This window comes from Protopterus annectens, chromosome 5.part1 (genome assembly GCF_019279795.1).
Source record: "Protopterus annectens isolate FY-2018-M chromosome 5.part1, PAN1.0, whole genome shotgun sequence".
NCBI lineage: Eukaryota > Metazoa > Chordata > Ceratodontiformes > Protopteridae > Protopterus > Protopterus annectens.
In genome coordinates, this window is record NC_056736.1 from 144,832,361 (window position 1) to 144,846,087 (window position 13,727).

Below are 13,727 nucleotides of genomic sequence, written 5' to 3' on the forward strand. Positions count from 1 at the left end.
AAGTCGTGTGTGATGCCCAGAGCATTATCATGAATGTGTGTGCTGGCAACCCTGGAAGCTATCACAACTCCCACATGTGGCATATAACACAGCTGTACCAGATATTTGTCAGTGGGGACATCCCATATGACCAGCTAGTGTGGGATGCTGCTTACACACTGGAGCCGTGGCTGATGATACCCATCAGAAATGCACATGCACCCGAACAAGAACTCTATAATGAGGCACATGCACAAACCAGAATCATAATAGAGCGTATGTTTGGGATGCTCAAGTCACGGTTCTGGTGCCTGGACATATCTGGAGGAGCCTTGCAGTACTCTCCAGTTACATGTACACAAATTTTCAATGTATGCGCCATAGGTTTATAGGTAGGTACTAGGCTATTGGCCCTAGGACCTATGTAAGCCTAGCCAAAAAGGTACCCTGGCTTTCGCCACCCAAGAAAATTATTTTCCTGTGCCCCTGTCAAGCAGAGCTACAGAAGTGATCCCTGGGATGAATTTCCTATTTCCCATCCAATCATCAAGATTCTTCTTGAAGAGGGCTAATGAGGAGCTTTGTTTGATATAGATAGGTAGTTTGTTCCAGAGTATGGGAAGTCTCTGGGACAAGAATCCATCTCACCAGCATGTTCTGTTTATTGTGGTGACAAGGTTTAGGTCCCTAGAGCATGTAGCTCAGAGGGACTGGGATTTCTTTAAGTGGAGCATGTCCAACAGCTCTGGGTTTGACATAGCTTTGTATGTTAGGTAGAGATCGCCTCTGAGTAGGTGATATGTAATGGAATAAAGCTGGAGTTTTTTTTTAGATTGTCTGCGTAGGGCATCTGTTTGAGGCCAGTGATCCTCTTTTTGAAGTATTTCTTTGGCCTTTCCAGTTATTCTAGATGTCTTGTGCAGTACATGCCAAAAAGGGCATTGTACTCTATAATGGGTCTAATGAGTGATGAGTAAAGGGGAACAATTACCTCTTTTTTTCCTGGATGAGAAACTTTTTTGTGATGAGGTGTGCCACATAGAAGGATTTCTTGACTCTTGTGGTGATGTGATTATCAAAGGAGAGACTACTGTCCACCTGTGTCCCAAGGTCTCTTATCACACTTTCAGTGTTAAATAGACTACTGCCTATGAGGTAGTTCATGGGTACAGAATTTTTACCAAAAGGGATGACAATGCACTTTTTGGCATTGAGCTTGAGGCCATGGCTTTGACACCAGTCATCTGTCTCAGTGATGCTCTTTTGTAGGATGTCCACATTGTTAGGAGTTTCAATTATGGCTCCTAGTTTGCAGTCATCTGCAAACTTCATTAGCCAAAGACCTTCTGTTTTAGCCTGTACTTCAGAGAAGGAGATACCAAACAGGAGAGGACCCAAGACTGAACCCTGTGGTACTCCCCTTGTCACTGGTCTGAAGTCGGATTTAGAGTCTGCTATTTTCACAGTGTGGGTTCTGTCAGTGAGCCAGTTGGCAACCCATCTTGTGACATAGGGATTTATACCTAGTTTAGTGAGTTTATCAATAATTCCAGTGTGGGGGATGGTGTTGAAAGCCTTGGCGAGATCTAGATATGTTGTGTGAACCACCTTACCCTCATCTACGACTTTGGTGACATGATCTGCCTTTTACAAACCCAAACTGGGTGGGGTCCAGAGTTTGGAGATTACCAATGTCTTTGTTTTATAAGTTCCAAGAAATTATCTATATCTCACCAAAGTTCTGCTAACGAAACCAATGTAGTAAATCCAAGAAAAAAACTTCGCAGAACACCGCTATGTTTGCAATATTTAATAAAAGTCTAAAATAAAATAACATATAAAATCCTGGTACAAACAAAGAGTATCAAACTGAGCACTTTCGGGTGTAACCCTTCATCAGATAAATTACTAACTGTTGTACCTCACTATTTAAAGAGAACATCTGCCAATCAAAGTTTAGTAAAAAACCCGCCTATTTTTCAGGGCGGGCTTTATTGGAACAACATCATTAAGCCCTGGTGTTCTTTGTGCCATTAGCTCTATAATCCATCTGGATTCCTCCATCTCTGTTAAATGTTTAATGTCACCTCCTCTATTTCCTATCTTTATATTCACAATAGCCCTAAACTTAAAGCTATGATCTATGTGTTTCTCTATGTGCCTATATAAAGCATTATGTATGTCTCCATTTCTTATTGCTGACAAGTGTTGTAGGATCCTGACCTTAAACATATTGTTGGTCTTTCCCACATAGAAACAGTTACATTGTTCACATTCAGCTATATAAATTATATCCTTGGTCCTACATGTTGCCCTTGCTTTGAAATCAATATTTCTAGCTGTGACTGGGTGTACAAATCTAGTTGTTTGATTTATATAATTACAGGCTTTGCATATCCCACATGGTACACTTCCTATTTTAGTCTTAGAAGGTTCTTTCTTGTTGTTTTTCTCTCTTTACAAAATATCCTTGAAATTTTTAATGTTAAGTTGTCTATCTCGCCTTCATTCTTGCTGGATGGGTTCGGAGCCGACCTCGGCTCTGACTCGGCCACTCTAAAAGCTCGAGAGTTGGTTCCACCGGCTCGAGGCTCCCCTTATATCCCACAATGCTAGGCGAGAGTTACCTCAGATCTCGTTTGCCGCTACAGCATCGAGGTGTTGGTTTTTCTACCGGCTTGTTGGTAAGTGTAATTTTGGTAAATTTAGATCACTTAAAACCCTATATTTTTGAATTTAAGTATATTTCCCTTAGAGTAGTGGGTTTTTCTGCCCCTTTTTCCGAAAATCCCAATTTTTTTCTAAAGAACTTTTAAAGTTCTCTCTCGGGCCTTCTGGCCTTTCTCCATCCCCTAGTTGTGTGTGTGTCTTACTCTTGGTAAACTTTAGTTAATTGTTTATTTTTGAGTTTTAAAAGTAGTTTAGTGTAATCAGTGTGTTTGTTGAGTGTGTGTGATTACACTTTTGTTTAGGATGTCTAAAGACACAAAGGTCTCAGGCTTCAAGAAGTGTGATGCGTGCTGTCAGAAAATGTCTCTGACAGACGGTCACACTTCTTGTGTCTATTGCCTGGGGCCTTTGCACCTGCAGGACTCCTGTGCTGTATGCCACGGCTTCAGCCCCAGGGTCCTGCAGGAAAGGAAAATAAGTTGATCCTGAGGGGTCTTCTTAAGCCGGAGGATTCCCTTTCTGTCTCTGGGAAGCCCTCTATGGCTTCTAGGTCCTCGGCTCCAGCATCTGAGCCGAGACCTAAGGTTTCTAAACCTCCGCCTACATCGGCTCCGGCTGGAGCCGATGAGTCTCAGTCCACAGTTTCTGTGGTTCCTCGCCCGCTGGAGCCGAGGTTAATGAGGTTCCCGTGTCGGCTCCGTCAAGATCTTCGGAACCGACATCGAGGAAGAGGTCCAGGTCACCGTCCCTTGGCTCCGTTCATTCGGCTCCAGGATCTCCCCTGCTGTCTGAACGGAGCCATAAATCTCATTCCTCTAGGTCATCGAGGCTATCGGATCATGACCTTCAGAGGGTAGTGAGTCGACTTCTCAAGTCCGAGGCACTAGCCCAGATGCTTCAGAGCCCGACTCATCAGTCGATGCCTGCCCTTGTCCATCAATATATTCCTCCTCCGACTCCGTTGAGCTCGGAGCCGGGTTGTGTCGGAACCGAGACTGTGGTAGCGTCGGAGCCGATACAATTGTCTTCGGCTCCATTGTCGGCTCCGATTTCTTCCTTGGAAGAATCTCGGCGCCGGACTTCCATCGTTGGCTCCGAGGGGGTGAGTGGCATCAGACCCTTGTCCGACCCCGCTCTTCCTCTCGGAGCTTCGGCGCTGGTGAGTTCGGCTCCGACATCGGCCTTGGAGCCATCACTGTCGGTGCCGAGGGGGGTTCTCAGCTTCTCGGAGCGGGGACCTCTGGCTTTGCCTGACAGGGGTGCTTTCGAGGTCATGCGGAGTGTGTTAGAGCCTGGCTCTACTCCACAGTCGGCGCCGCCCCTCCCTCACGGTGCCTCAGGTCAAGTCGACTCACTCCCTCATCCCGGACCGCAGAGAGCCAGCTCTCAGGAACCCCTGTGGGATCTCATCCTCTTCGAGGCCTCTCCTGATTTGGCAGAAGAGCCCCTCGGAAGAGGAAGTGTAAGAGGAAACACATTGACTCACCTGAGTCAATCACATCTGATACAGATTTAGATGATTCCGAGGGTTCCCCATTCCCCTTCTGAAGATGTCTCTTTTGCAGACATTCTAGAGATCCTGAAGCAGAGGGAAATTGGCCAGCCCTTAACCCTTCGGAGGATGAATCAGATATCTTGAGGCGCTTGGCTCTCGCCCTTCCACCTCCTGGATGTCCCCCTTTGACCCCTCATGCAGGTGGTTGCTAAAAAGGCATGGACGGCTCCTGATTCAGTAGATCCCACTCCCAGGAGACCCTCCAAATTCATAACGGCACCAGCAGACAAGCAGTTCTTGACAAAAGGAGTTTCTGTGGATGCTATGGTGGTAGCTGCTGCCACCAAGAAGGAACTAGCTGATCCTTCAGTACCTGTCCATCCACCTAACAAGGAATCTAGGTCCATGGACAGGTACGGGAAGCGGATGTTTTCGTCAGCGACTTTTACTATGCATTCGCTGAACTACCTGTGCCATTTCACTCGTCTTCAAAGAGACTTGATTAAAGAAGCGAGTGACATGTTGAAGGATCCTACAGCTGTGGGTTTTCAAGATAAAATGAACACTCAGCTGGCTACCCTTAACTCCATAGCCAACTCCTCCATGCGCCTCCTTTCTTATGCGGCTGATGGAGCGAGTAGGGCCGCAGGGACAGGTGTGGCCTTACGTAGGCATGCCTGGATGCGGCTATGCAATTTATGGACCCCTTCAAGACGTCTTTCACTAACTCCCCGCTTTGATGGATCATCTCTTTGGTCCTCAAGTGAAAGAAACCTTGACTAGGTGCGAGACTGATGGCAAGACTCTTTCTGCCGCCGGAGTCCGTTTTCTACTCCTTCTAGGCCTTACCCCAAAGGCCAGAAAAGTGGGAAAATGTGGTTCCAGAACAAAATCAAGGGACTTCGCCTGACGACAAAGTCGTTACCCGCCAGAGGCAGAGGCGGAATAACAATGGTAGACGCCGCCTCGAGGCAGGGGGGCGCCGCAGAACCAGGGCAATCGAGAAGCCTTCTCTGATAAGCCCTTTCAGCATCCCTGAGGTGTTGCCCGGCTGCCCACCTTCGGAGGCAGTCGGGAAGGTTGTCACTGTACCCAAAAGCCTGGCTATCCCTGACTCAAGACAAGTGGGTACAGTCTATCATTTCCGAAGGCTATTCTATCCCCTTTCTTCGCATTCGAAACAATCAAAAATCCCTTCCAGATGTTCCACCAGCGCAAAGGGATCTAGCGGTTTTGGAAATTTCAAAACTGCTTGCAAAAGAGCAATTCAGCCAGTTCCAGCAGACCAGCAAGGATCCGGAATCTACTCAAGGTTCTTTTAGTTCCAAAGAAAACAGGGGACTGGAGACCAATTTTGGATCTCAGTATCTTGAACAGATCAGTCAAGAAAACAAGATTTCGGATGGTCACGCTGCAGTCCATCCTTCCCTATTGGGAAAAGGAAACTGGATGTGCTCTATAGACCTTCAGGATGCGTACTATCACATAAAAATGAACAGACGCTCCAGAAGATTCTTCCGCTTCAGGCTGGGAACCAGTCATTTTCAATTCAGGGCCCTGCCCTTTGGTCTCACCACTGCCCCGGTGTTTACCAAATGCATGGCAGTGGTAGCTTCTCACCTGAGACGACAAGGATTCCAGGTGTTTCCATATTTGGACGACTGGCTCCTCACAGCCCCCACCAAGCATCTCCTTCTGATGGCCAGGGATTACACCTTTCGCATTTGTCAAGAGTTAGGCATTTCAATAAATTGCGAAAAGTCTGTTTTGTCACCTTGTCGTACTATTACCTTCATAGGCGCAAATCTAGACACAGTAAACATGTCTGCGAGGCTAACAGATCAGAGAATAACAGACATACACAGACTGGTCTCACTCCTTTTCAACAACAGCAGAATCAAAGCCAGGTTAGTTCTGAAAGTGTTGGGAATTATGGCGGCTGCCATACCTCTGCTTCCATTAGCCAGATTCCACATGAGAATCCTTCAATGGATGCTCTTTACACAATGGTCATACCAGCAACTTCCAATGTCCCACACCATTATGATCACGCAGACGTGCAGAAATCATCTCATGTGGTGGATGTCTTCCCCTCAGCTTTGGTTGGGAAGACCATTTGTCCCCCCCCCCCTCCGGTTGCTACTTTGACAACGGACGCCTCCCTGATCGGGTGGGGGGGGCATTATCAGGGCAGGACAGTCCAGGGCACATGGCAACCAGACGAATGCCACTTGCACATAAATGTTCTGGAGATGAGAGCAGTGCTTTTAGCGTTGCAAGCCCTTCAAGACTCTCTCCCCTTGGGAACGATTGCAATCCAGACAGACAATATGTCTGTAGTGTGGTACATCAACAAACAAGGCGGAACCAGGTCCTACCCCCTGTGTTGAGAAGCTCTCAGATTGTGGCAATGGGCGATTTCTTCTCAGCGTTTTCTGATAGCAACGCACATCCCCGGGAAGTCCAATCAAATAGCGGACAAATTGAGCAGAGCTATCCTCATGCCTCACGAGTGGTCTCTGAAAGACTCTGTTGTGAGAGAGATTTTTCTCAAGTGGGGTCAGCCTTGCTGCGATCTTTTTGCTACTCCCCAAAACAGCAAGTGCAGACATTATTTCACTCTATTCCCTTTACCAGGCCAACCCAGCAGAGACGCTCTAGTCCAAGTTTGGCCCCGGGGACTTCTGTATGCATTTCCTCCCTTCCCACTAATCTCTCAGGTGATACAGAAAGCTATCGCTCAGAAGGCCTCGTTGATCCTCATTGCTCCTTACTGGCCTCGACAGGTGTGGTTCCCCTTTCTACATCAATTTCTACTAGAGCGACCTTGGCATCTGGACCTAGTTCCAGACCTTTTGATCCATCAATCGGGTCAGTTACATCGCTCCCTCCCCTCTCTGAACCTCACTGCTTGGTTCCTCCAGTTCCAACATTAGCCAGGCTTCCTCAATTATCTCGGTCTGTTCGAGATATTTTGATAGCTTCCCATAAATCTTCCACTAGGAAGATTTATTTGAGTAAGTGGAAACGTTTCACATATTGGGCTCAAGGAAGGGACATAGATCCTTTCACTGCTTCCATCCAAATAGTCCTTGAATTTCTAGCTGAACTCTTCCATGCAGGTTCATCCACTTCTACTCTTAAAGTTCAATTGGCAGCTATCTCTAACTTTCATGTAGGTATTTCTGAGTCTGCCTTAATGTCCCACAAGCTTTGCAAAGCCTTTTTGAAAGGAGTTTTTCTTCTCAGACCTCCTATAAGAAATCCTCCTTCTCCTTGGGACCTAAATTTAGTTCTTACTTCTTTGATTCTACCCCCTTTCGAACCTGCAGCCTCCTGTTCTTTAAAATTGCTATCATGGAAGACTGTCTTTCTGGTAGCTATTACTTCAGCTAGAAGAGTCTCAGAACTTCATGCACTCAGCTGTCGACCTCCTTATCTATTGTTCCATAAGGACAGGGTATCCTTACGAACCAACCCGTCCTTCTTGCCTAAGGTAGTCTCGACGTCAAATCTAAATCAAAGCATTGACCTCCCTGTCTTTTTGCCAGAATATTCCAATAGGTCTGAACAAAAATTACACTGGCTAGATGTTCATCGTCAGTTGAGATACTATTTGGATAGAACAAAACAATTCAGAAAATCTGACCAACTGTTTATCTCCTATGCAGAAAGCAGAAAAGGACTTTCAGTTTCAAAGGTATCATTATCTAGATGGCTTACATCTCTGATTACCCTTGTTTATGAGATTAGACACCAAAAGCTGCCTAATAAACCTAAGGCCCATTCTACCAGAGCGTTGGCTACTTCTTTAGCCTTCCAAGACAGACTGCCTATTGACACCATTTGTGCAGCGGCTACTTGGGCTACTCCTCACACTTTCATTTCTCATTATAAGTTGGATTTAGCTTCTAGGCATAGAGCTAACTTTGGTTCCACTGTTCTCAGGAGTCTGTTCCGTTAAGCCACCCGGGACAAGGTGCTAGGGACGCGGTCCCATCCAGCAAGAATGAAGGCGAGATAGACAACTTAACATATAGAAGTTATGTTCTTACCATAACGCTCCATGTTAGTTGTCTTCTCGCCTTCTTCTTGCGTCCCACCCTCCTTCCCCCTGGCCTGGACAGACCTAGAGGAGTTGTGATTGTGACCTCTCTTTCTACCACCTCTTTTCTTAGGCATATGCTGTTTGCATATTTCCTGAATCAGGATGTAGGTCACCTTTCTTTCTCCCTATTGTTAGAGGTGGACTCTTTTAGAGTTGTTCTATTACTATTATAAGCTGGGGTTAGCTTACAAACGAGATCTGAGGTAACTCTCGCCTAGCATTGTGGGATATAAGGGGAGCCTCGAGCCGGTGGAACCAACTCTTGAGCTTTTAGAGTGGCCGAGTCGGAGCCGAGGTCGGCTCCGAACCCATCCAGCAAGAAGAAGGCGAGAAGAAGACAACTAACATGGAACGTTATGGTAAAAACATAACTTCTATTTTCTTCTATATCCAAAACTAGGATGGTCACCTACTATCGTTCTAACTTTGTCATCCACAATTAATATATTCCAGTTCTTTCTGACTATATCACATACCCCTTTTATGTTGCTACTATAGGTAAACGTGATTTTGGGTCTCTGTCTCCCATTATTGCTTTGTATTGGACTATTACTATTGGTCTCATTATGTTTTAACCATGGGAAGAATCTATCTGTCCTATGGGGCTTATTATCTTTAACTTCCTTTTGTACCAAGTTACTCTTATAACCTCTTTCTTGGAGTAACCCTTCCAATAATTGTACTTCAGATTCAAATGTTTTATCATCTGTGCATAATCTGGATATCCTACTTACTTGTCCTTTTATAATGTTGGTAAAGGTGTATCTCGGATGCATGCTATCAAATTTCAATAGGGGGGTCTTCCAACATTCTTTCCGATATAAACTGGTGGAAAAACCTTCTTGTTCTTTTTCTAATTAGGACATCTAAGAAGTCTATCTCCATACTGGAGCAGACCATGGTGAACCTCAAAAAAAGTGGTGGATTCTATATATGTCTTAAAATTATTTAATTGTTCTTTTTCTCCCCTCCACAAAATAAAAATATCATCCACAAAACGTTTGTATGTGGCTATATATTTGGTCCACCTATTACCAATAAATATAAATTTCCTTTCCCAAAAGGATAAAACCAGATTAGCATATGTATTGGCGCAGGGGGTGCCCATGGCTACCCCCTGTGCTTGTCTATATGCTTGTTGCTGGCCCAAGAACACATTATTTTCCAAAACTAATGAAAGCATCTCCCCTACAAGTTTCAATTTTGTTTCATCCACACCTAATTCTTTTAACAAAGAATGTATAGCTTTTATACCATAGTCATTGCTTATGACTGTAAATAGGTTCTGCCCATCCAATGTCACCATTAAATACTCCTCTTTATTGTTTTTATGTAGCTGTTCCATTTCTCCAATGGCCATGAGGAACTGTCCAGTATCCTTCAGAATTTCAACTATACTGTCAACATATGGCCTCAAAGTGTATTCCAGCCAAATGGATATATGTTCGGTGACGCATCCTCTACCCGACACTATAGGTCGGAGTGGTGGGTCATCCAAAGATTTGTGTATTTTGGGCAACGCTTTAAAAATAGGTGTTACAACACTTTCTTTCCATAAAAACTGAAACAAATCTTTACTAATGCTTTTTTCTGCCAAAAGTTGCTTTAACTTATTGTGCACTCTATCTATCACCTGTTTTACATATACTGGATTAATTGGTACATATGTTTTAATATCAGATAGCATTTTGCTTACTTTAGTTTGATAGTATGTAGTGTCTAACACCACTGTTGCTCCTCCTTTATCTGCTTGTTTTATAGTTAAACTCTCATTATTAATAAGTCCAGTCAGAGCCATACGTTGTGTTTGTGTTAAATTGTGATATTTCTTAACCCTGTCATTATGTAGATATTGTGTCAAGTCTTGCTCACAGCTTTTTATAAACATATGCATTGATCCCGTAAAAGGTGGTACAAAACTGCTTGGTTGTTTGAGCCCTATAATGTCTGTAGTGCTGGTACCATATAGTTGTTTTAAGGCTACATTCCTGCAATAAAACAATAAATCCATCACAATCTCACTGTAGATACTCTCATTACTAGGTACATAAGTAAAGCCTTTGTTTAAAATAAACAGTTCATCATCTGAAAGTTCAATTACCTCTTTTTTTCCTGGATGAGAAACTTTTTTGTGATGAGGTGTGCCACATAGAAGAATTTCCTGACTCTTGTGGTGATGTGATTATCAAAGGAGAGACTACTGTCCACCTGTGTCCCAAGGTCTCTTATCACACTTTCAGTGTTAAATAGACTACTGCCTATGTGGTAGTTCATGGGTACAGAGTTTTTACCAAAAGGGATGACAATGCACTTTTTGGCATTGAGCTTGAGGCCATGGTTTTGACACCAGTCATCTGTCTCAGTGATGCCCTTTTGTAGGATGTCCACATTGTTAGGAGTTTCAATTATGGCTCCTAGTTTGCAGTCATCTGCAAACTTCATTAGCCAAAGACCTTCTGTTTTAGCCTGTACTTCAGAGAAGGAGATACCAAACAGGAGAGGACCCAAGACTGAACCCTGTGGTACTCCCCTTGTCAGTGGTCTGAAGTCGGATTTGGAGTCTGCTATTTTCACAATGTGGGTTCTGTCAGTGAGCCAGTTGGCAACCCATCTTGTGACATAGGGATTTATGAGTTTATCAATAATTCCAGTGTGGGGGATGGTGTTGAAAGCCTTGGCGAGATCTAGATATGTTGTGTGAACCACCTTACCCTCATCTACGACTTTGGTGACATGATCTGCCTTTTACAAACCCAAACTGGGTGGGGTCCAGAGTTTGGAGATTACCATTGTCTTTGTTTTATAAGTTCCATGATGATACATTCCATGGTCTTGCAGACAAAGCTCATCAGGCTAATGGGGTAGTAGTTCCCGGCATCCGTGGTGGATCACCCTTTGTGGAGTGGGATAACCATCACTGTGCACCATTCAGTGGGTACAAAGCCTAAGGTGAGGCTATGACTGAACATGGTACTTAGGTGGGGTGCAAGTTTGTTCTGTAGTTTGTGTAGAACACAGCCTGGGATGTTGTCAGGTCCCATGGATGCTGTGCTCTTGGCTTTGGAGAGTGTAGTTTTTAACCTGTGCAGCCATGATTACAGGAACTTTGCATTCTTCCAGTATAGAGATGGGCTCTTTAGGGAGTGAGAGGGGGGTAAAGTTAGCACTGAACCTATCTGCCAGGATGTTGGCAGTATCAGTTGGTTCTGTATATTTAGTGCCATTGTGCTGTAACTCAGCACATATCTGAGTGTTGCCATTGAGATTCTTGACATATCTATAGAATGCTTTGTGGTTGTCTTTAGAAACAGTGGTGATTTTGTTTTCATAACTAGCTTTGGAGGATTTTATGGGGGATCTCAGCTTCTTACTGAGGCTGACCAGGGAGTTCCTCCAATCATGGGATTTTACTCTTTTTGTGCAGCAGTTTCTTTCTTTTGTTGTAGAGTTTGTATATGGCAGGGGACCACCAGAGTGGCTTCCTTTTTTTGGAGGATAGCATCTTAGTTCTGTTAGGAATAGCACAATCCATGCACTTGTGTAAGTGCTTATAAAGTGCATCTGTGTAGGATTCAGCAGTCGTATCTCTATTGTCCGTCTGCATGGGTGTCATGAACTTGCCACTTCTGTATTAAGAAGCTTGAAGTTATCTTTGGAGAACTTTTTTGCGGTGGTTTCCCTAATGAGGGGTGGGGGCGGGATGTGGATGCTATACATTATGATCCTGTGGAAACAGCTGTAGCAGGAACAGCACGGGGCAAGGCCACACAGTACCCCCATCATTGCCAAGGCCAGCACAGGCACAGAGTGACTCAGAAGAGGAACAACCTGAGCCTGCCCATGTAGGCAGAAGGTGTCCCAGTATGCCCAGGCTTTGGCAAAGAGGCAATGCATAGCACATACACTGACATGGCAGGGACCCAGGAAATGACACCTCTCTCTGACTCACACATACAGTAAAAGGGATGCCAAACATGACACTTCCTGTGCTTTACCATGTATAGGGAGTGTACTATGTTCATCTGGCATAGTCAGCCCTCCAGCACCATCCTCAGTCCTGACACAGCCACAAGGAAAGTCACTCTTCCTATCAATTGCTGAATGGAGCACTATGTTCTGTTTGTTGTATCTATGGTATGGATGTGAGCATGCAAGGGAATCGGGTGGTTGAATGGGATGGCAGCAGATAGTGGACACCTATAAGGGCAGCATGAAACCCATAACAAATACTGGTGTCAACAATGTAGGTAGAACTAGACAAGGTCACAAATCCCACTGCAGTACATGTGGTGGCCCAAATGTGTGCCCATAGGACACACATGCATGTCAGTGAGGCTCACATACCCAAGAGCCTCAGCAAGCAGGACAGGTGTAGATGACCATAAAGAAAGGCTGTGCTAAAGCCCTCAATTGATGGCAATGGAGAACATCACCTCTCCAGACCTACACAGACATACTACAACAGGTCTGGCAGTTTGTTAGTTACAAAGGGTAAGAAGTCTGAAACTGAAACATAGGTCAATAAAACCTAAGCTCTGTACTCTATTGATATGCCTCCAGTCTGCATGATTGGTGAGAATACAAAATGAAATGGAAACCAACAGAGTACCTGAAATACCAGTACAGTCATAGCAAATGTTTACAGTTGTCAGGTCTGCCCCACCAATCCTATGTAGAAATGCAGTAACATGTACGTGTAGGATTAATAACAGTGGAGCACAGATTACCTGAGCTGGCCCAGTTTACAAGATAGATCGTTGCATGTGTACAGTATGCAGGGAGTCTATGTGTTAAGTTATTGTGTTTTGTATATTGTGTGGAAGTGGTCAGTATGGAGGGCTGTGTCTTGGTGGCCTGTGGCCAGTACTGTTGATGACAGGACCATATTCTGACAACTGCAGTGCCAACCACAATGCATCCCAGCAAGACCCAATTCAGCAGTCATCCATACTCGCTGTTCAGATGTCAATATCTGTCACCATCTGAAAGATGGACATGCCATGAATGTAGGCCCAGGCATACACACAGTACACAGGTGGAAGTACCCAAGACAGAGTAAATAAAATTTAACTGTCAACCACACACACATTTGGAATTGTACATACAGGTTAGCAGCACATTAGTTGTCTGTGTAGTATGGAATACTGATGTAGTCTTGCCAATTACTGGCAGCCCACAAAAGGCACAGTTATGAAGTAATGAGAGACTGCCTATGTCCCCCACACAAGGCAGCATAAGGGGAATGTCCCAGGTATATGTGAGTCAGCTGCAAGAAGCGTCCATATCACGCATGCAATCAGCTCACCCCACCATCAGCCACAGGTTTATCACAGGTCATTACCCTGCTTTTGGGAATGAGTACAGTATGACCCCCCACTTCTGTATGGGAATATCCACATAATGCAGCATGCTGAAGAGGTGTCCCATGCAGGTGTGTCCCTAGCTGAAAGCAGCACCCTGCCAGCATCCAGAACA